The 23,720-nt window shown below is 46.5% G+C and overlaps 2 long non-coding RNA genes across 2 annotated transcripts; both read right to left on the bottom strand.

Annotated features, from left to right (window-relative positions):
* Positions 1 to 9,088: 9,088 nt before the first annotated feature.
* Positions 9,089 to 10,357, bottom strand: LOC139788060 (uncharacterized). Its single transcript, XR_011722765.1, has 4 exons — positions 9,459 to 10,357; positions 9,334 to 9,385; positions 9,189 to 9,238; positions 9,089 to 9,135 (listed from the first exon to the last, which is right to left on the bottom strand). It is a non-coding gene; the product is annotated as an uncharacterized lncRNA (long non-coding RNA).
* A 577-nt stretch (positions 10,358 to 10,934) lies between these two features.
* Positions 10,935 to 11,614, bottom strand: LOC139788061 (uncharacterized). The gene is made up of 3 exons (XR_011722766.1): positions 11,358 to 11,614; positions 11,227 to 11,273; positions 10,935 to 11,107 (listed from the first exon to the last, which is right to left on the bottom strand). It is a non-coding gene; the product is annotated as an uncharacterized lncRNA (long non-coding RNA).
* Positions 11,615 to 23,720: the final 12,106 nt, after the last annotated feature.

Below are 23,720 nucleotides of genomic sequence, written 5' to 3'. Positions count from 1 at the left end.
CGGAAAAATCCACAAACGGAAAAAATCCACAGATGAAAAAATCCACAGACGAAAAAATCCACAGGCGGCAAAATCCACAGACAGAAAAATCCACAGACGCGAAAATCCACAGACGACAAAATCCACAGACGACAAAAATCCACAGACGACAAAATCCACAGACGACAAAATCCACAGACGACAAAATCCACAGACGGAAAAAACCCACAGACGAAAAAATCCACAGACGAGAAAATCCACAGACGGAAAAAATCCACAGAAGAGAAAATCCACAGACGAGAAAATCCACAGACGGAAAAAATCCACACACGGAAAAAATCCACAGACGAGAAAATCCACAGACGAGAAAATCCACAGACGAAAAAATCCACAGACGGAAAAAATCCACAGACGAGAAAATCCACAGACGAGAAAATCCACAGACGGAAAAAACCCACAGACGAAAAAATCCACAGACGAGAAAATCCACAGACGGAAAAAATCCACAGAAGAGAAAATCCACAGAAGAGAAAATCCACAGACGGAAAAAACCCACAGACGAAAAAATCCACAGACGAAAAAATCCACAGACGGAAAAAATCCACAGAAGAGAAAATCCACAGACGAGAAAATCCACAGACGGAAAAAACCCACAGACGAAAAAATCCACAGACGAGAAAATCCACAGACGGAAAAAATCCAGACGAGAAAATCCACAGACGAGAAAATCCACAGACGGAAAAAATCCACAGACGAGAAAATCCACAGACGAGAAAATCCACACACGGAAAAACCCACAGACGAAAAAATCCACAGACGAGAAAATCCACAGACGGAAAAAATCCACAGAAGAGAAAATCCACAGACGAGAAAATCCACAGACGGAAAAAATCCACAGACGAGAAAATCCACAGACGAGAAAATCGACAGACGGAAAAAATCCACAGAAGAGAAAATCCACAGACGAAAAAAATCCACAGACGGAAAAATCCACAGACGGAAAAATCCACAGACGGAAAAATCCACAAACGGAAAAAATCCACAGATGAAAAAATCCACAGACGAAAAAATCCACATACGGAAAAAATCCACAGACGGAAAAATCCACAGACGCGAAATCCACAGACGGAAAAATCCACAGACGACAAAAATCCACAGAAGAAAAAATCCACAGACGAGAAAATCCACAGACGAAAAAATCCACAGACCAAAAAATCCACAGACGAAAAAATCCAAAGACGGCAAAATCCACAGACGGAAAAAATCCACAGACGAAAAAATCCACAGACGAGAAAATCCACAGACGAGAAAATCCACAGACGGAAAAATCCACAAACGGAAAAAATCCACAGACGGAAAAAATCCACAGACGAGAAAATCCACAGACGAGAAAATCCACAAACTGAAAAATCCACAGACGCGAAATCCACCGACGTTAAAATCCACAGACGGAAAAAACCCACAGACGAAAAAATCCACTAACGGAAAAAATCCACAGACGAAAAAATCCACAGACGAAAAAATCCACAGACGGCAAAATCCACTGACGGAAAAAATCCACAGACGGAAAAAATCCACAGACGAAAAAATCCAAAGACAAAAAATCCACAGACGAAAAAATCCACAGACGGAAAAAATCCACAGACGAAAAAATCCACAGACGAGAAAATCCACAGACGGAAAAAATCCACAGACGAGAAAATCCACAGACGAGAAAATCCACAGACAAAAAAAACCCACAGACGGAAAAAATCCACAGACGAAAAAATCCACAGACGGAAAAAATCCACAGACGGTAAAACCCACAGACGGAAAAATCCACAGACGAAAAAATCCACAGACGAAAAAATCCACAGACGGAAAAAATCCACAGACGGAAAAAATCCACAGACGGAAAAATCCACAGACGAAAAAAAACACAGATGAAAAAATCCACAGACGGAAAAAATCCACAGACGAGAAAATCCACAGACGAAAAAATCCACAGACGGAAAAATCCACAGACGAGAAAATCCACAGACGAGAAAATCCACAGACGGGAAAAACCCATAGACGGAAAAAATCCACAGACGAAAAAATCCACAGACGAAAAAATCCACAGACGGAAAAAATCCACAGACGAGAAAATCCACAGACGGAAAAAATCCACAGACGGTAAAACCCACAGACGGAAAAATCCACAGACGAAAAAATCCACAGACGAAATAATCCACAGACGGAAAAAATCCACAGACGGAAAAAATCCACAGACGGAAAAAATCCACAGACGGAAAAATCCACAGACGGAAAAAATCCACAGACGGAAAAATCCACAGACGAAAAAAAACACAGATGAAAAAATCCACAGACGGAAAAAATCCACAGACGAGAAAATCCACAGACGAAAAAATCCACAGACGGAAAAAATCCACAGACGAGAAAATCCACAGACGAGAAAATCCACAGACGGAAAAATCCACTGACGAGAAAATCCACAGACGGAAAAAATCCACAGAAGAGAAAATCCACAGACGGAAAAAACCCACAGACGGAAAAAACCCACAGACGAAAAAATCCACAGACGAGAAAATCCACAGACGGAAAAAACCCACAGATGAAAAAATCCACAGACGAAAAAATCCACAGACGAAAAAATCCACAGACGAAAAAATCCACAGACGAAAAAATCCACAGACGGAAAAAATCCACAGAAGAGAAAATCCACAGACGAGAAAATCCACAGACGGAAAAAACCCACAGACGAAAAAATCCACAGACGAAAAAATCCACAGACGGAAAAATCCAAAGACGGAAAAATCCACAGACGGAAAAATCCACAAACGGAAAAAATCCACAGATGAAAAAATCCACAGACGAAAAAATTCACAGGCGGCAAAATCCACAGGCGGCAAAATCCACAGACGCGAAAATCCACAGACGACAAAATCCACAGACGACAAAAATCCACAGACGACAAAATCCACAGACGACAAAATCCACAGACGGAAAAAACCCACAGACGAAAAAATCCACAGACGAGAAAATCCACAGACGGAAAAAATCCACAGAAGAGAAAATCCACAGACGAGAAAATCCACAGACGGAAAAAATCCACAGACGGAAAAAATCCACAGACGATAAAATCCACAGACGAGAAAATCCACAGACGAAAAAATCCACAGACGGAAAAAATCCACAGACGAGAAAATCCACAGACGAGAAAATCCACAGACGGAAAAAACCCACAGACGAAAAAATCCACAGACGAGAAAATCCACAGACGGAAAAAATCCACAGAAGAGAAAATCCACAGAAGAGAAAATCCACAGACGGAAAAAACCCACAGACGAAAAAATCCACAGACGAGAAAATCCACAGACGGAAAAAATCCAGACGAGAAAATCCACAGACGAGAAAATCCACAGACGGAAAAAATCCACAGACGGAAGAATCCACAGACGGAAAAAATCCACAGACGGAAAAAATCCACAGACGGAAAATCCACAGACGGAAAAAATCCACAGACGGAAGAAATCCACAGACGAGAAAATCCACAGACGAGAAAATCCACAGACGAAAAAATCCACAGACGAAAAAATCCACAGACGGAAAAAATCCACAGACGAAAAAATCCACTAACGGAAAAAATCCACAGACGAAAAAATCCACAGACGGAAAAAATCCACAGACGAGAAAATCCACAGACGAGAAAATCCACAGACGGAAAAAATCCACAGACGAGAAAATCCACAGACGAGAAAATCCACAGACGAGAAAATCCACAGACGAAAAAATCCACAGACGAGAAAATCCACAGACGGAAAAAATCCACAGAAGAGAAAATCCACAGAAGAGAAAATCCACAGACGGAAAAAACCCACAGACGAAAAAATCCACAGACGAAAAAATCCACAGACGGAAAAAATCCACAGAAGAGAAAATCCACAGACGAGAAAATCCACAGACGGAAAAAACCCACAGACGAAAAAATCCACAGACGAGAAAATCCACAGACGGAAAAAATCCAGACGAGAAAATCCACAGACGAGAAAATCCACAGACGGAAAAAATCCACAGACGAGAAAATCCACAGACGAGAAAATCTACAGACGAAAAAATCCACAGACGGAAAAAATCCACAGACGGAAAAAATCCACAGACGGAAAATCCACAGACGGAAAAAATCCACAGACGGAAAATCCACAGACGAAAAAATCCACAGACGAAAAAATCCACAGACGGAAAAAATCCACAGACGAAAAAATCCACTAACGGAAAAAATCCACAGACGAAAAAATCCACAGACGGAAAAAATCCACAGACGAGAAAATCCACAGACGAGAAAATCCACAGACGGAAAAAATCCACAGACGAGAAAATCCACAGACGAGAAAATCCACAGACGAGAAAATCCACAGACGGAAAAAATCCACAGACGAGAAAATCCACAGACGAGAAAATCCACAGACGAGAAAATCCACAGACGGAAAAAATCCACAGACGAGAAAATCCACAGACGAGAAAATCCACAGACGAGAAAATCCACAGACGAGAAAATCCACAGACGAGAAAATCCACAGACGAGAAAATCCACAGACGGAAAAAATCCACAGACGAGAAAATCCACAGACGAGAAAATCCACAGACGGAAAAAATCCACAGACGAGAAAATCCACAGACGAGAAAATCCACAGACGAGAAAATCTACAGACAAAAAATCCACAGACGGAAAAAATCCACAGACGGAAGAATCCACAGACGGCAGAATCCACAGACGGAAAAAATCCACAGACGGAAAAAATCCACAGACGGAAAAAATCCACAGACGGAAAATCCACAGACGGAAAATCCACAGACGGAAAAAATGCACAGACGGAAAAAATCCACAGACGGAAAAATCCAGAGACGGAAAAATCCACAGACGGAAAAAATCCACAGACGGAAAAAATCCACAGACGGAAAAATCCACAGACGGAAAAATCCACAGACGGAAAAATCCACAGACGGAAAAAATCCACAGACGACAAAATCCACAGACGGAAGAAATCCACAGACGAGAAAATCCACAGACGGAAAATTCACAGACGAAAAAATCCACAGACGGAAAAAATCCACAGACGAACAAATCCACAGACGAACAAATCCACAGACGAAAAAATCCACAGACGAAAAAATCCACAGAGAAAAAATCCACAGAGAAAAAATCCACAGACGAGAAAATCCACAGACGAGAAAATCCACAGACGAGAAAATCCACAGACGGAAAAAACCCACAGACGGAAAAATCCACAGACGAAAAAATCCACAGACGAAAAAATCCACAGACGAAAAAATCCACAGACGGAAAAATCCACAGACGGAAAAATCCACAGACGGAAAAATCCACAGACGGAAAAATCCACAGACGGAAAAATCCACAGACGGAAAAATCCACAGACGGAAAAAATCCACAGACGGCAAAATCCACAGACGGAAAAAATCCACAGACGGAAAAATCCACAGACGAAAAAAAAGATGAAAAAATCCACAGACGGAAAAAATCCACAGACGAGAAAATCCACAGACGGAAAAAATCCACAGACGGAAAAAATCCACAGACGGAAAAAATCCACAGACGGAAAAAATCCACAGACGGCAAAATCCACAGACGGAAAAAATCCACAGACGGAAAAAATCCACAGACGGAAAAAATCCACAGACGGAAAAAATCCACAGACGAAAAAACCCACAGACGAAAAAACCCACAGACGAAAAAATCCACAGATGGGAAAAACCCACAGACGGAAAAAATCCACAGACGGAAAAAATCCACAGACGAGAAAATCCACAGATGGAAAAAATCCACAGACGAGAAAGTCCACAGACGGAAAAAATCCTCAGACGGTAAAACCCACAGACGGTAAAACCCACAGACGGTAAAAATCCACAGACGGGAAAAATCCACAGACGGGAAAAATCCACAGACGGAAAAATCCACAGACGGAAAAATCCACAGACGGAAAAATCCACAGACGGAAAAATCCACAGACGGAAAAATCCACAGACGGAAAAAATCCACAGACGGAAAAAATCCAAAGACGGAAAAATCCACAAACGGAAAAAATCCACAGACGAAAAAATCCACAGACGAAAAAATCCACAGACGGAAAAATCCACAAACGGAAAAATCCACAAACGGAAAAAACCCACAGACGAAAAAACCCACAGACGAAAAAACCCACAGACGAAAAAACCCACAGACGAAAAAACCCACAGACGAAAAAACCCACAGACGAAAAAACCCACAGACGAAAAAACCCACAGACGAAAAAACCCACAGACGAAAAAACCCACAGACGAAAAAACCCACAGACGAAAAAAATCCACAGACGGCACAACCCACAGACGGAAAAATCCACAGACGGCAACACCCACAGACGGAAAAATCCACAGACGAAAAAAATCTACAGACGGAAAGACCCGCGGACGGCACCACCCCGCGGACGGCACCACCCCGCGGACGGCACCACCCCGCGGACGGCAATACCAAAATGCAACATCTTTGAATGGGAGGCTTTTCTGTTTTGGACTCTCTCTTCCCATCTTCTATCAATATTCATGCTGAAGGGCAGTTGCTCCTGGTCTCCCAGCTTAGCTTGCAGCAGGCCAGGGATCAGATTCCTTCCTCAAGAAAAGGCACATCAGGTAACTGGTATATTTCTGCAATCACCAGGCTCATCTTCATAAAAAAAAAAAAAAAAAAAAAAAAAAAAAAAAAAAAAAAAAGAGTGCCAGCAGGAAGCATCCGGAAGAATCCTATGGGTTGGCAAACCTCTTCTGCGACAACCTCCTTCACCATCCCTTGAAGGACTCATCATCCCTAAAGACACCCCCCAAGTCATATAGAAATAGCATTTACACTGACAAGAACTTAGGGATATGGCTTAAGGCTAATGGTTGGACTCTATGATCTTGAAGGTCTTTTCTATTAGAGGTAATTCTGTGATTAGCACCATGGGCTTCCTCTCACCTGCTCTGTACCCATTCGATGCCAGATACTGCATCTGTCATTGTTTGTAGAACCCAAGCTACACCAAGAGACAAAATGACAGGTATACTTGAAGGGAGTCATCAGCTCCACGTTCATCCTCACTACTACCCCAGCACACCTCAAATGCTCATCCAGTCCCAAAAGTGGCCTACAAAGTTCATGCAGAAAAGTAACTGCTTCACTGAGTAGCCACATTATTCTCTGCTCTTTGACACTGACCTTACCTCGGACTACTTGCTATAGTCAGCAGCTTTGTCCCAGTGAGCCTGCTTACAATGTTTGCAAAAAACAAAAGGAACGTACCAAGATGCTGCCTCAAACAGCACCCTGCCTGCAACAACCCATACACATACAACCATTAACTACTGAGAGGGTCAATCTCCTGAGCTGCACAGGAAAAACCCTCTCATGAGGGTCCCATCACCTTCAAACACCATCAAAGCAACTGCCCACCCAGCCTGACTATGGCTGCTCTACCTAAGATCACTGTAAAATTGTGGCCTAAAAACTCAAGGCAAACATCACCAGAGACCCTTATGGCTCTTCAATATCCCCAACTCTACAATCTGGGCAGAGCAGCCCCAGGCCAAACACACAAACACAGACCAACCCAAGACACACCACTGCAAACTACAAAATTAAACATTAATAGAAAACTCCCAAAAAGAATTACTCTGGGCTCCAAGAAGTTGGCCAAGAAGATCTACAGGGATGCAAGGGTGAGGCAAGGAGGCCCCATGGTGACATCAAGTGTCATAGAACACTTCCCCTTACAATAATTACTCTTCAAAATAACATATCAGATGTACAAGAAGACTAGCATCAAGACCTAAGGATGCAGAGACAAGGTTGCAAATGTGGAAAATTTATGACCAGAGATGCTCATTCGTTCATAAAGAAGATTACAAAAGATGCCTATCAAGAAATTTGCAAGATGCAAGAAAAGAAGGATCCAGATGGCACTATGATGATGATGACTAAATGTGTTCAACACCATGGGGATGATGTTCAATATTACTTGTCCTGTGAGGGACTCTGGACCCCAAGACTTGTGGGCAATAAGACCTACAGAGATGCGTCTGCTAAAAGCGAGGGAATGAAGCGACGGATGCCCAAGGAGCCGCCTTCGAGACCTGAGGATGCAAGGATGCGGGGAATGAGTCCCCCTCGGGGAAACTGGATGGACAGAGATCAGGTGACAAGGCAATTGAGAATGACATTGCTAAAGACAATCTTCAAGAAACTTCCAAGTCAAGAGACCGATCTGCAATTTAGACTCAAGCAGAAGAACACGCTGCTGACCAGCACCGTGCTGAGCAGGAAAGGCTTTCCAGGGAGGATGCCCAAGATTCTGGGCTTGCTCTGTGAGGACACAGAGGACCATCAAGGCCTGAGGAAGCTCTAAGACAACAAAGACTGACAACACAAAACACACAACCCCACACACCGAGGCTGGAGCTGCCCTGCCCACGCTGGAATCATACTGGAAAGTAACCTGTTCCCTTCACCCACCCAAAGGGGGCTGCTCCCAGACAGCCCTCTCCCCTACACTAACTTCAAAACACCACCTGCAATTCCCAACCTCGACTCCTCTGCTCAGCCCCTCCCCACCCACCCCTGGGCCCTCAACTTATCTTCAAGAGCGACAGCAGCACAAAGTCATGGTCAGTAATGAAAACCTCATTGTTTGAATGGGATGTGCTTCCAGTCGCATGGTTCCTCTTCATCCCCTATACGTAGAAAAGGAAAAAACACAACCCACAGATCACAAACAGCGCTGGCACAAGTCCCACCTAAGCCGACGCACGCTACTTCTGCTGCACTCACCTCCTCAAGGGAGCCCCATGGTATACCGTGCACCTTCTCGTTCCAGAGTTGAACGCTATCACCACGATTGCTTGAGGCACCTGAAACACCAAGAGAAAGAGTTCCTGTTCTGCTGATCAGAAGTCACCAGCCCCGTGAACCCCCTCACTACCAACTCAACTTCGATGCTCATCCAGTTCCAAAGGTGGCACGCACAGTGCCAAAGGAAACGTTTAAGTGACTTGATGTAAAATACATGGCTGACCCACCCCACCACCATCTCACCCTCTACAACCACTCCTAAGTGTGTGTCTTTGTCCCTCCAAGGATGGTTGTGGCACCTGCAAAAGTCAAAGCAAAAGGAACGTGCTGAGGTAGTGCCTCAGCCTCCCACCCATCTGCCTGCCATCCTCGTGGGGTGCCAAAAGTAGGTTCAGAGGACACCTGGAAAACACAAAAAACGGGGGATGCCAATGCCTTCAACGACAATAAAACACCTGAGAAATAACTGCTCCTCCAGCACACCAGCCTTTGCTCACCTTGCCAGAGCCACCTCCGGAACAGATATTCTGCTTCCTTGGCTGCTCTCACCTTCAAAAGGACAAACAAACCATAAAGTGGTCAGGTAGCCAGGAGGGGGACCTTCACTCCAACACCGACTAACCTTTGGATGGTGCTCTTCTCTCCTCCTGCTCTGTCATGTACATCCTTGTCACATAGGATCTGAAAAACGGTGATGCACAAGTCACTGGAACACTGCCCAACAGTGCTGGACTAGTCCTATAGGGCTCTTCCAAAAAACCCCAAACCTATAACTCTGGGAAGAGCAGCTCCAAACCAAACACTCAGACTAACTCCAGACACAGCCCTGCAAATCATGAGACTTGGTCTCAAGAGAACACCAAGCAAAAAGAATATCTCTGGGATCCAAGACTGTTGGGCAAGATGACCTACAGCGATGCGGCTGTGAAGTGAGGGGCTGAATCAACAGATGCCCACCAAGCCGGGCTTCAAGACCTAAGGATGTAGAGAACAAGTGCTACTCTGCAAAAATCCATGACCAGAGATGCTGATTAATATGGAAAAGTGTTTCAGAATACCACCATCAAGAAACTTCCCAGATGCAAGAATAATCCACGTGTTTAACTTGTCATGAAAGAAAAAGATGCTGCTGACTAGTACTGTGCTGATGAGAGAAGACCTTCCAGGGATGATGCCCAAGATGAGGGACTTGCTCTGCGAGGACAAAGAGGACATCGAGGGATGAGGAAGTTATAAAACACTCAAGACAGACAGCACAAAGTACACACCACCACACACAAAGGCTGGAGCTGCCCTGCCCAGGCCAAACCAATGCTGTAAACTCATCTGCCCCCTTCACCTGACCAAAGCAAGCTGCTCCCAGACAGCCCTCTCCCCAGTTCTAACTTCAAAACCACTCCCTGCCGTTCCCAGCTTTGTCCCTTCTGCCCATCCCCAGTCCCTCCACTTATCTTTGGTGGTAGGGGTCCAAAGCCATGGTCATCACAGAAAGACAAAACTGTCCACAGGGATGTTCCTGCAGCCACAAGTTGCCTGTTCATCATGTGCTGAAAAAGAAAAAAACAACCAAACAAAAAAAAACACATCACCACACATAATAATTTTCACCAGAAATTCCAACATGAGCCAGCACCAACCTCTTAGAGAAGACCCAGCTTCTCATGAGTCCTGTGAGGTCTCACCCATCTGCTCATCACAGAATTAGGCACTGCAGGACACAATGAAGGGCACCTAAAATACACAAAACCACTGTTTGGCTTGAAAAAAGTCACTACATACCTGAACCTCCTAAATTACCACCCCAGCTTACCTCCAACACTCAGCTCCAAAGGTGACAAAAAACAAACAAAACAAAATAAACAAACAAAACACACAAAAAAACCAAGAAACAAAAACAACCAACCCCACACCAAAAAAACCCTGGCAAAACAAAGAGAAACACTTAACTGAATTGATATTAAACACCTGGCTGACCTGGCCCACAACCATCTCGCCTGCCCCAACTGCTCCTCTACACGTGGCTTTGTACCTCCAAGGCAGTGGGTGGCACCTGCAAAAGTCAAAGCAAAAGCCACATGCTGGGATATTGCCCCAATCAACAGGCAGCCCACACCAGCCTTTCCTCAGAAAACTTCCCAATCCCTTCTGCAACAACTCCCAACCTCAGCACTTCACTTCAGTCCCTCAACTTATCTTCCTGAGGGATGGTGGTTTTGCATCTACGTCCAGCAAAACACCACGCTGTCTGAGGGGCATGTTCCTCTTCATCACCTGCATACCGAAAAAAAGGAAAATCAGAAACAGTGTCACCAATAAGGTGGACTTCAGCCATCAACAACCACTTATACTACACCCACCACCTCAAAAGAGCCTCACCCAGTTCCTCTCACCTCCGTGATCCAGAGTTGAATGCTGTGTCCACCACTGCTTTGGACACCTAGAAGACCAAGAGGAAGAGTTACTGTTCTGCTGATCAGTAGCCACCAGCTCCACGAACCCACTCTCTACCACCGCAGCTCACCTTCAATGCTCGTCTGGTTCCAAAGGTGGCACGCACAGCACCTGAAACGTAAGGGAAACCTTAAACAGAGTTGACGTTAATACATGGCTGACCCAGCCCACAGCCATCTCGCCTTCTCCAACTGTTCCTCAAGACACGGCTTTGTCACTCCGGCACCGTGTGTGACACCTGCAAAAGTCAAAGCAAAAGGCACACGCTGAGATATTGACCCCAACAACACCCAGGCCACTGTGACGTCCATCTCCTGCTTCTTTACCTCGGCCTCTCACCCCTCTGCCTGCCATCTCTTTGGGGTGCCAAAACAAGGTTAGGAGCGCACCTGAAAAAAACACAAACAACAAGGGATGTTCGTGACCAGCCAATAATACAACACCTGAGAATAACTGCTCCTCCAGCCCACCGGCCTTTGCTCACCTTGCCACAGCCACCTCTGGTGTCCGTATCCCGCTTCGCTCAACGCTTCCACCTTCAAAAGGACAACAAACCATAATGCGGTGAAGCAGCCAAAGGAGGCACCTTCCCACCAACTCCACGCCCGAACCGACCTTTGGGTGGCGGCTTCCTCTCCTCCTCCATCTGTTTCTTGATGGTCATTGACACGTGGGATCTGAAAAACAGGATTATGCAAATCACTTGGAAGGTGCTCAGCACAGAGTCGGTCACTTAATGGCTCTTCCCATGGCCCCTGATCCTACGCAGCAGACAGGGCAGCTCCAAGCCTCACAGGCACAGACTGACCAAAGACACAGCCATGTGAGTCACAAGACTTGACCTCGAGATAAAACTCGCAGCAAGAAGAGGGACTCTGGAACCCAAGACTTTGGGGCAATAAGACCTACAGCGATGCGTCTGCAAAGCGAGGGAATGAAGCGACGGATGCCCCAGAAGCCGCCTTCGAGACCTGAGGACGCAAGGATGCGGGGAACGAGTCCCCCTCAGGGAAACTGGATGGACAGAGATCAGGTGACAATGCAATTGAGAATGACATTGCAGAAGACAGCCATCAAGAAACTTCCAAGTCAAGAGACCGATCTGCAATTTAGACTCGTCGTGCAGAAGAACATGCTGCTGATTAGCGCCGTGCTGATCAGGAAAGGCTTTCCAGGGAGGATGCCCAAGATGCAGGACTTGCTCTGTGAGGACACAGAGGACCATCAAGGCCTGAGGAAGCTCTAAGACAGCAAAGACTGACAACACAAAACACACAACCCCACACACCGAGGCTGGAGCTGCCCTGCCCATGCTGGAATCGTACTGAAAAGTAACCTGTTCCCTTCACCCACCCAAAGGTTGCTGCTCCCAGACAATCCTCTCCCCTACACTAACTTCAAAACACTACCTGCAATTCCCAGCCTCGACTCCTCTGCTCAGCCCCTCCCCACCCCCCCCCCCCAGGCCCTCAACTTATCTTTCAGAGAACTGGCATTCCAAAGCCATAGTTAGCCCAGAAAAAAAAAATAGGAGCGGCTCAGGATAATCCTCAGCTTGCTAGGTTCCCCTTCACCACCTGCATTTAAAAAAAAAAAAAATAAAAACAATCACACCACAATACCAAAAAAACGAACCAAAAAACCCACACACACACACATAACCACAACACCAAAACACCTACCAGAATATTCGGCAGTAAGTCCAACATCAGCCAGCCCCGTTCTCTTCCAAATGGCCCAGCTTCTCAGAAGAGCCCTGCGGGGTCCCACTCACCCACGCTTTCCATGTTTGGATTAGGGTTCGTCATTCAGGGCAACTAAAAGGCACAAAACTATTTTTCTGCTTGAGAGAAGACACTAGCTCCACAAGCCCTGCACTACCACCTCACCTCCAATGCTCATTCAATTCCTGCAACTTGCTAGCATCATGCCAGGGAGGGACAGGCTCCCATCAACCACCCAAAGGGCACCGCTTCTGAACAGCTCACTCCCCTACAGTACCTTTAAAACCCGAGCCAGCGATTCCTAACCTTGACCCCTCTACACAGACCCTCCCCAACCATCCTCCCTTTCTCTTACCTTTCAAACGGCTGGGGCTCTGAAGCATTGGACAGAAAAGTAACCCACATCGGCTGACTGGAATCTTCCCAAAACCACAAAGTTCCTCCTCACCATCTGCAATAACAAACAGCAATGCCAGCAGAAATAGGATATCAGCTAAATACCAACCTCTTCCACAAGCTCCTCATAACCCCCGACTTGCCCTGTTCTGCTTGTGAGATCGAGCCTCCTCGTTACCATCCCGTCTCACTTCCAGCGCTCTTCCCCCTCCAAAGGTGGCACACACAGCTCCTGCAAAAAGAAAGGGAAACACTTACCCACGTTGAAGTAAAATCTCTGGATGAGCCGGCCCGCAACCGTCTCACCTTCTCTGGCCGCTCCTCAACCCGTGGCTTTGTGTGGCACCTGCAAAAGTCAAAGGAAAAGCACATGCCGAGATACTGCCTAAAACAACAGGCAGCCCACTGTGATATCCACCTCCCGCTTGCTCCTTTACCTTGGCCCCTCGCCCGTCTGCCTGCCAGCCTTGTGGGGTGCCAAAATGAGGTTTGGAGGGCTCCCAAAAAGCACAAAAAGCAGGGGATGCGAATGCCTTCCACAGCAATACAACATCTGAGAAATAACTGCTCCTGCAGCCCACCAACCTTTGGTCTACGGAATGCTGCTCAACACATGGACAATTCCTCTGAGACTCTTCCAAGGGCCCTTGACCCTACAATGGGGGCAGGACAGCTCCAAGCCAAACTCTCAATACTGAGGCCAACCCAATACACAGCGCTGCAAACCACAAGACTCGACCTCAAGAGGAAACTCACAGTCAGATGAATGATTCCAGGATCCAAGACAGCTCAGCTGGAAAACATCCAGGGATGCAACAGTGACGCATGGAGGCTCCATTGTGGCCCCAAGAGTGTCGAACAACATCGCCTTTTAAAGAAGCTACTTTCTAAGCTTAGATGACAGGTAAATGAGAAGCCTGGATTCGAGACCTAAGGACACAGGGAACCGGTCCCAGTTTAAGAAAATCCACAATTAGAGATTCTGATGGAGTTAGGAAGAACATGCCAGAAGACAACCTTTGAGAAAGCTACGATACACAAGACTGTTCCATGTTGTGAATTTGTTATGCAAGACAAAGCATTACTGAATGTGCTGATAAGGTGTTTTAGACCCTAGGGATGGTGCCCAAGGTGCAAGACTTGCTCTGTGAGCACAACGAGGACACCAAGGCCGTAGAAAGCTCTAAGACAACAAAGAAACAGCAGAAACTACACACCAAAACGCACAAAGGCTGGTGCTGCCCTGCCCGTGTTTGCATCGTGTTGGAATCTAACCTGGTCCCTTCACCTGACCAAAGGGGGCTGCTCCTGGACAGCCTTCTCCCCTACACTAACTTCCAACCCCTTTCCTGCAATTCTCAACTTTCCCCCTCCCTGCCCAGCCCTGCCTCACACCTGGTTCCTCTTATCTCTAGGGGGGTTGGCACCTGAAGCCATGGTCAACAAGGAAAGCCACGTCAGGGGGCTAGGATGTTCCTGTAGCCACAGGGTTCCTCTTCATCATGTGCCACGAAAAAATTCCAACCAACAGAACCACCAGCAAGTCCCACATCAGTAAACACTGACCTCTTAGAGAATGCTGAACTCCTCCAAAGGGCCCCTGGGTGTTCCCTCTCATTCTAGAGTTGAACACTGCAGGCATTACCACTTGGGGAACCAAAAAAATACCAAGACGGAGGAAACAACCACTGCACCAGCCAAAAGCCCCCAGCCCTCCTCCTCTTACCTTGAAGAGCTCCAAGCACACCACAACTGCCAAGCAGACTGAGCCCTTGAGTAGAGGTGCAGGCTTCTATACCCTCCCCAGAGTCCTTTGGGAAAGCCCCCTCATCAACCTGACTGGCCACACCTGGGCTACCCCAGCCCCAGCTGGAGCCATTCAGAGAACATCATCCCCTGCTCCAGCTACAGCTGGGAGTTCAGTCCCCAGTGGGTGCCAACACCCCCCCGGGGCACTCTGAAGGCAGGAAAATGTTCATTTAGACTCCTCAGAAATCCCAGCAGAGTTGGGGATAAGGCTCAGAGCCAGACTCCACCAGAAAAAGGGAGAAAAGGGAAGAGAAAAGCAGAACAAGGGAGAGACAAAGGAGGAGGGGTAGGAACGAAGGGCAAGGCCACACCCATGGGGGGAGGAGTAGAAGGACAGGGCCACAATGACAAGAAGGGGGCAGGAAATAAAGCCACAACCAGTGCTGCCAATGAGCATCTTACCAGACACTGCCAGCCTCTTCAGCACCCGACTCCTCAGACCCCCCATTGTGTTCTGCTCATCTGCTCATTCCAGAATCCGATGCGGTGTCCATGATTTCTTGAGGCACATAAGATACCAGCAAGACACAAAATTCCTGTTGTGTCTGTGAGATGTCACCTGCCCCCTGACCCTCCTGGCTACCATCCCAGTTCACCCCAAATGCCCATCCAATTCCGACAGGACCCGCACAGCACCTACAAATACAACTGGAAAGTGCTGCACTGAGTTGCCGCAAGTTACTTTCCCTTAGCACCAACCTGGGTGAATACTGCTCCATCTGCACAGCCTGCTCATGGGCACGGAGCTTCTCCGACCTGGAGCAGAGCCCTGCTTGGAGGGGTGGGACAACACATGGGAGGGAGTGGGGGGCACCCACCAAGGGTAAAGCTAAAAACACGGGGTAGGGCCCAGAGGAGGCAGAGCTATGCACAAGGGTGATCAGCCCAGAGAAAGAGGGTGAGTCCAAGACAGGTTGGGGTGCAACCACCAGCCCTGAACAGCAGCACATCACCCCGGGGAGGCGGGGACCTCCCAGCCCAGCACCGCCGCCCACCCCCTGCAATTAGGAACCAGGAAGCAGGAGCGGGGCCACTCTGGGTAGGCCTCTTCGACTTATCTCCTGCCCCCCTGCAGCATGAAGTGAGGCCCCACCACTCTTGTCCCCCTGTCACCTCCCCCTCTCCGCAGCATATGCTGAGCCCTTCGCCCATGGAGGGGCCAAGAACGGTGTGGGCAGAGCCAACCCTGAAGGATGGGGAAACAAGGAGGGGGGTGCAGCCCCAAATGGGAGAACAGGGCAAAGCACGGAGGGGTCAGAGTCACATATGGGGCAGGGCAAACATCTAGCATGTCTAGGCATGCTCATAAATCTGTGTGTAAGTGAATTTATTTTGCATGTGAATGCAGCGTTCCTGGGAGAAAGAGGCAAACAGTTCAGTAATACGGTAGTTCTTATATGGTACCAAAAAAAGTTGTAGCTACCTGACACGAAGTGCTGAGTGTATACAAGCTAACTCTGGTGACCACTAAAAACTTTTGCTGGCCCTAACCCTCACATGGTACCCCACCCACAGCACCACCAACAATCGGACTATGGATTTGCGATTTACCAAAAACCTCAAATATACCAGCCCTTGGTGGCCACTCTCCCACTGTTGCTCAATGGGGCTCCAAAACTCTGAACAAAAGGGACTGGCAAACAAACGCAAAGAGTGACCACTAAAAACTTTTACCGGCCCTTTCCCTCACATGGAACCCTACCCACAGCACCACCAACAATCGGGCTACGGGTTTGCGTTTTACCAAAAACCTCGCGTATACCAGCCCTTGGCGGTCACATGGGATGCATGTCAGAGCAGGCATTTTTACAGACTTGGGGAGGGATTGGACCTGTGGCCTGACGTCTAGCACATCTCAAAGTTTTATATAATCTCAATCTCCTTTTTTGTCATGCAGGAGTTAGCTGGGATCCACACCATGTCCCATATCTCACTGTCTGGGAAAAGCAGACACCTTGTATCCCCATTTTCTCCCTACAGTTCCTGCTCTGCTCTAAACTCCTGGTCAGAAAAAAATCACCTTCCTCTCTTTCCAACTGCCCAAGCTCCATTCCTTCTGTGCAAAGGCTCGAAACATCACAAAGCAGAAAAAAGAAGCTCTTGACAATTCCTTTACCAAATTCCCTTCCATTTCTTAAGGTATCTCCTAATAGTCCACTCTCTTTTGGGTACTTCTGTTCCAGAAACTCCATATAAAAATGTTGTATCATTAGCAGCACACTGTAGGAAATGTGGCACTAGAATGAACACCAAACTTGTCTCTTCCTGGTGTGCCCTTTTAAATGCCAAAATCCATAAACCTTCAAATCTCACTCGATCTCTTTCCTTTCTGGGTTGTCCCCGCACAGCTCTCTCTCAGCCTGAAGGCTATGGCAGGGCAGTTACCAGCTGTGTTACGATCCGAGTTATTATTTATATTTTGTTTGCGAGGAAAATTCAGCCACTACTCATAGACGACGCGTGAATTTACGAAAATAACCAGGCTTTATGATTTTAACAAGTTAAAAGGATTTATTTAGGATTTATACAATTAGTTACTCTGGAGAGAAGAGTCATTAAGAAGAGAAAAGAAGGAGAAAGTAATCAAGATGTTATCACCGTCCGCCGGCCCTGGCCTCTGGCTGTAGTCGGATGCGTAGGGTCTGTTGCTCCTGCCGCTTCTCCGTCCCGTAGCTGAAGCCGAAGTGCCGAGAGAGGGGGGGGGGGGAAGAAGAGCTGCGCTTCTCCTTTTTCTCTTGGAGTTTTATACAGCAGAAGGGGTTCTGTTTTTTCAAAAATCACTGGCACACAGACTTGCTAAAAATAACACAGATTCTGCCATCTCAAGAACTTCTCTTTTAATTATTACTATCTTTCAGTCCTTGGCACCCTGTTCAATTTATTACCTTTTGTCTGGACCATGTACCAGGAGGTGACTGGATAAGCAGTCTTATCTCTAGGAGCTTGTCAAGCATGATATAAAACAGAAGCTAATTAAGTTTGGGGAAAAAATCTGTTAATTGAGGATGTTTGGTATATCTTAAAAAGAGCAGAAAAAATACTGATTCGAGAGACATATTTTGTATTTTCAAAGTGTTTACATCAAGCTGAAACACCCTCTTTCTGATACTTTCTTATTAAGCATTACTAACCACAGATACAGACAAGCCACAGGGCCACCTGTGACCAAAAATGCCAGACACAAGTGGAATTTACCTCTTTTTATAAACAAACCTGGTATCTGCATTTCCCAGCAGCACTTTCAACACCTGAGATGCTGAATTTGTCACTGTTTTGAACAGCATGGCAGAATTCACTCAGCACCTGAAACCTTCACCTGCTGGGGAAGCCTGGATGCTGCCAGTATCTGATCCACCAGAAGAAAGCAAATATCCCATAAACACATGAACATCCCTGGCTAATGCAGAACGGAGAGGATGCCAGAAGAGGAGGCAACCCTTTGGCTCTCTTTTCTTTCTGGCTGTGTTGCCTTCCCCGCTGAGAGCCATTCTACAGCAGAGAAGGATTTGCCTTCAGACCAAAGGACAACCATCCACACCAATCACCAGGTACTTTGCTTTAATAGCCCATTTCTGGCCTGCAGTGACAACTTTTCCTTGCCATTAGATGGCAGTGTAGATCCACAAATCTTCTTTCTTCCTTGAGGCTTCAAAAAACCACCTTGCTGCTGGTGGAATGACTCCTAGAGCTTCCAATCTTCTATTTCCCCCCCCTTCCTCTCACCTTTTAAGACTGAGGTATCATGAATTTGTTTTGCTTGCAGACAAACCAGGGTTTGTCTGGGATGCCAGGATGCCTCTGGAGTCCTCAGTGGCATCAGCAATCTCTCTCTCTCTCCATCCAGGGCCCTCCTTTGTGCACAGAGGTTTACTTTTTCACTCTTCCGGCAATTAATTAATTTGTCTCTTGTTTTGCTGTTTCCACAAGACATTTTGCTGTCTCTCTTGTTTCTCAGTTTACTGCCAAGTTCTGCAGGCAAGTGAGTCATGGGCTGCCACAGGCCCAGCCCTGGAGGACACAGACTTCTGGGGTCACGAATCTCCCATCTGGGAAGTTACAAAGAGCTGCTGTGAGAAATAACTACCACCACAAAATGCTTTCCCCCCCCATACCCATTTTTCAGCTTTTCCATTGTCTGCACTTGACTGCTTCACTTAACATGTGCATTTTCCCTTCACATTTCCCTTTCCAGCAGAAAATGTCACCAACTCACATCCAACTCTTGCTCAGAAAACTTGCAGGTTCATTTTGTGTTCTAAAACCAGACAAGTCTGTTCCTTCAAAGATGAATATATTTGTTGGATTTTGTTTGTTTGTTTTGTTCTAGAGACTGTTTTAAGTTCAATCTCATACCAAACAGAGTCCGCCAGCCCCCAGTACTGCAACATTGATACTGGGCAGCTAGCTGGGGAAGTTGTAGGATCTTTTGGAATCTGATACTGCAGAGGGATCTGTCTGGCTTCGTAACATCAGCTGCATTAGTGACAGAAATCCTTGTACATATAAAAAAGAATGAAAGGAGGGCCACCTTTTTATGCTGCTGGAGTAGATGGAGAACTCCAGTTGTCTGGAACAGGGCGGGATGACAGGGATATTTTCCCTTGTGCCAGGCAAGGGTGGAGGACATGAGCCTTTAGTTTGACAGGCAGGTGACAGGACAGGGGCAGAGCAAAGACCTCACCTGTATGTTTACAAAAGCACCTTCCAACTTTTCTGTTTTTAAAAGGTCTAAACAATGAGGATTTTGCTCTAATCCCCAGAAATGCTCCTGCATCATCACAAGGCTCTCTCTGTTCCTGGTGTGCAAGAGGGTAACAGTATTCCTAAGCACTCTTGCCTATGTGATCAGTGTGCTGAAGATAAGATACAGCCTGATCACCCGGGCTTACGTATTTTTTGCTTATCCATTGGACTCTAAAAAGTTGTTGCATTGAATTAGCCATTTTTTCAAAGCATTTATTTATCATTTATTAGCTCTTTGGTCATTTGCTGTAGCTGTAACTTGACATTAAGTGAGCTCAGTCACATTGTAACCAAGCACGTTTTGGGAGGAGGAAAGCACTGGGTGATAGGAAAAGCCTTACTCTTGCCTTACTCATCCTCCTTATCTGAAAAGAACAGCACAGCTCTAGCTGTGGGTACTTCAGGGATATAAAAACCACTACCTTAGGCTGCCCCATCCCCTGAGACATCTGGGGCTGGATGAATTAGGTGGCAGGCTGCATACTGGACTGGAGATTTCTAAGCTTTAAACTATCACTGTCAAACTTTGTGATTCACCCTGCATCTCCCCTGGGTGACACTTTCCCAGTCCTGCATTGCCCAGCACCCAGGGTGGGTCTCAGAGCTCCCAACACCGCAACCTTCCCTCCACACCATCAGTTAATGGAGCAGGAGGACAACCACAAGGTAGAGTTGGAGGCATAGCATGGCCAGCCTGACAGGGCAGTCATCTCTCATGCTTCATCCCTTGCCACCCCAACCCACCTCAAACATCAGAGGAAAGTCCTTGGTGTTCAACCTTACTGACTGCAAGTCCTGGGATCAGAGAGCTTGCAGCCTGGAAAGCAGCAAAACACAACCATTACAAAAAAAAAAACAAAAAAAAACCAAAAAAACCAACCCAAAACAAGCAAACAAAAAGCCTAGGGAATGAGTGTCTGGCATTATAGGCCCAGGATCACCTCAACCAGCTTGAGACATCTTAATGAAGCACCTCATTTAGGCAGATGTTTCTCTTTTTCTCTGCTCAGTGGACTAAGGAAGCTTGGAGGAGACATTTTATAAATGCTGTTGCTTTATTTCTTTCCCTCCCCTGAAAAATCACAGTCCACCTGGGTTTTAAATTGCTTTCCTAATGAATGTTTCTGTGAATGTTTGCATGCCTTCTGTTTGCCCTCAATATGGGGAAAAGCTTAAGTAAATAAGTTTTCGTTTGATTTGTAAATAATGCCAGAGTGACACATTATAACAGATTCTCAGAACTCCACCTTTTGTCCTCTAGATATGACATGTCAGAGACATCACCCAAATAGGCTACAAGGCACCAGGTAGGGGATGGAGATTAAAATAACTTTGAGGGAAGACCTCCTAGAACTTTATCCTGTACCTCTGTTTAGCCCACAAACCACCAGGAGCTGGTGAAATAATTGCTTTGGACAGATAATAAAATATCCTCCAGCAAAACTAAGGTACTTAATACACTGCCCAAGTCAATTTCCCTTATTTCTGCTGTCCGCTTGCTTTTAATAATGGTTTAATGAAAAATTCAAAATTAATTGAAAATGGCATTAGACATTCATGTGTTCCAGTGAGGGTTTCACTGCTTCAATATTTCATAAGCTGACTTCACTGCTATGCTTTTCTCTTTATCCTGGCTTTCACAGGCTAGAATATCATCTCTTCATGAAATGCAGGGTCCCAGTATGAGAAGCTGGAGAGGTACATGAGCAAAGTTTGCAACCAGGTGAAGAAATAAAAATCATAGCTGTGTTTTCTTTTCTGCCACCATCCCCCCCTTCTTATGGATACCTGGAAAGAGCTGTCCTAAAAATAAACAGGAGCTGCCTGAAAGGTGTCTGAGGGAGGTACTTGGCAGCTGTCAGGCTGGAAGGATGGAGCTGATGGACTCAATGCCACCAGAAGGGCTCTGCTGAAATGAGGATGCCTTATGCTTCCCTTGGCACTCACTGGGCAAATTCTGTTGGCCAGAGCCATCAGACCTCAGCGTGTCTGTGGCCTGCTCCAGGTCTGACTGCCATCAATGAGAACCTGCCCCAGTGAGATTTGGATCAGCCCCTGGCTTGACACTAGGGATGAGTTCTGGCTCCCCAAGTGAATGTCACCCAAATGGAGAAGGATGCACCAGGCTACAGATTTGTCAGCTCCCGCAGGTCTCTAAAAACAAGCCCTCTGAGATGCCCAGGTGTGGGGACAGGAACTTAACCTGTGACATTTTTGTTCCACCAGCTATGCACTGCTCTGTTCTTCAGTCTCTCCTTCTCCAACAGGAGTGGTGTTGTCCTGTCTTCAAGAAGGTTACTGATATATCCATAGATTCAGGCATTTTAAATTATTCCAGATCATTACTGTGCTAAAAGCTGTTCCTGTTTCCCACAAGGTGTTTAAAGGCCAGGGAGCAGTCACCAGATGAGCAAACAGAACCATGATCTGACTCATCTCAAGCCTCTGCAGCAACTCAATGGCAGAGAAAAGACTCAAGAATCCCAGTCCCCACCAAAACAATCAAACCTTTACAGCGATCCAGTCTGGAAAGAAAATCCTGCTAGCAGAAGTTTCAGTTCTTCTCAAGCACACAGGGAAATCTCCATGGCCTGGAGAGTCACTGAGGATTGCTGCTGTTCTTGGCAGAGACATAATATGTTGGGGAGGGAAAAAGAAGGGAGGTGTGAAGGGAGGGTGGAAACCTCCTTGTTGCTCAATAGGAAGGGGACACCACTCTTGTTCCTGATGGGAACTGACTGCTGCCATATCTGAAAATCTGTCACTTTGTTTTGTTACCTAATGGGCAAGAACAGCCCCTTCTGAGTGCAGAGCAGACTCTGAAGTCAACTATCTTGCAGCACTTTGATCTGAAAATACTGGTCTGAGTTAAGAATGGACAAGGGAATTAATTCCTGTAATACGGGCTACAAGAAATTACCTCTGAGATAAGAGGGTGACTTGATCTTCTTGAGAAAAAAAATTACTTCCTTATCTTGATGATGTTTGCTCTGAAGTATCATCCTGTGACTGCTAGACTTCGCCTTGCAGGATCATTCAATTACAGTCAGCTCCTCTGGCTGGCATCACTCCTTCCTTTTGGAGGGCTCACTGTGTTTACCACACCATTGCCTCTTCCTCTTGGTATTCTGAGGCCCTGGAGTGCTGTCCCTGCAGCTCTGGGATGCTGTCCCTGCTCACGTGCTGGAGCAGGAGAGGGCCAACCCTCTAATTAGGCAAGGATGTGAAACAAAAGAGAAAATCAAGGTGATGAACCACTGAGGAGCATGTGAGTCAGTAATGTCAGATCCCTGATGCTATGACAGCAATAAATGAGTCTTACCCCTCTTGGATGGCCCCAGCCTGGTTGCTTCCAGGGCAAAAAAGCACTGATGAGCGGTGTTCCCACCAGCCAGACTGTTTCTCCTCCAGAATGCTCTGGCTTTCCCTCATGAGGAATTTCTCAGGCTGCAGAGTACTTTTCTTCATTAAAATGGCTGTGTTAAAGAGCTGTGAGGCTCCTCAAGCTGTCAGGAGACCCAAGGTCACTCAGCTGCATAAGTTCTCACATGCACCCACGTTTCTAATGGCTGTGGAGATCCAGCTTGAAAGTCCTCTGAGAGTCATTGGAATGAAGAGCACTTTGTGAAGCCCTTGTAATTATGATGGGATTTTGGGGTGTGTGGAAAAGATTCATGGAGACATTTCCCAGCCAGCAGGCTCCTGGAGCCAGGTGAGCTCTTCCCTGGAATGTGAAGCATGCAGCCCAGCAACTGGGAGGA

The sequence above is a fragment of the Heliangelus exortis genome, chromosome 28 (genome assembly GCF_036169615.1).
Source record: "Heliangelus exortis chromosome 28, bHelExo1.hap1, whole genome shotgun sequence".
Classification (NCBI taxonomy): domain Eukaryota; kingdom Metazoa; phylum Chordata; class Aves; order Apodiformes; family Trochilidae; genus Heliangelus; species Heliangelus exortis.
Note: the sequence above shows the minus strand (reverse complement) of the source record. Positions and strands in the feature narration are given on the sequence as shown.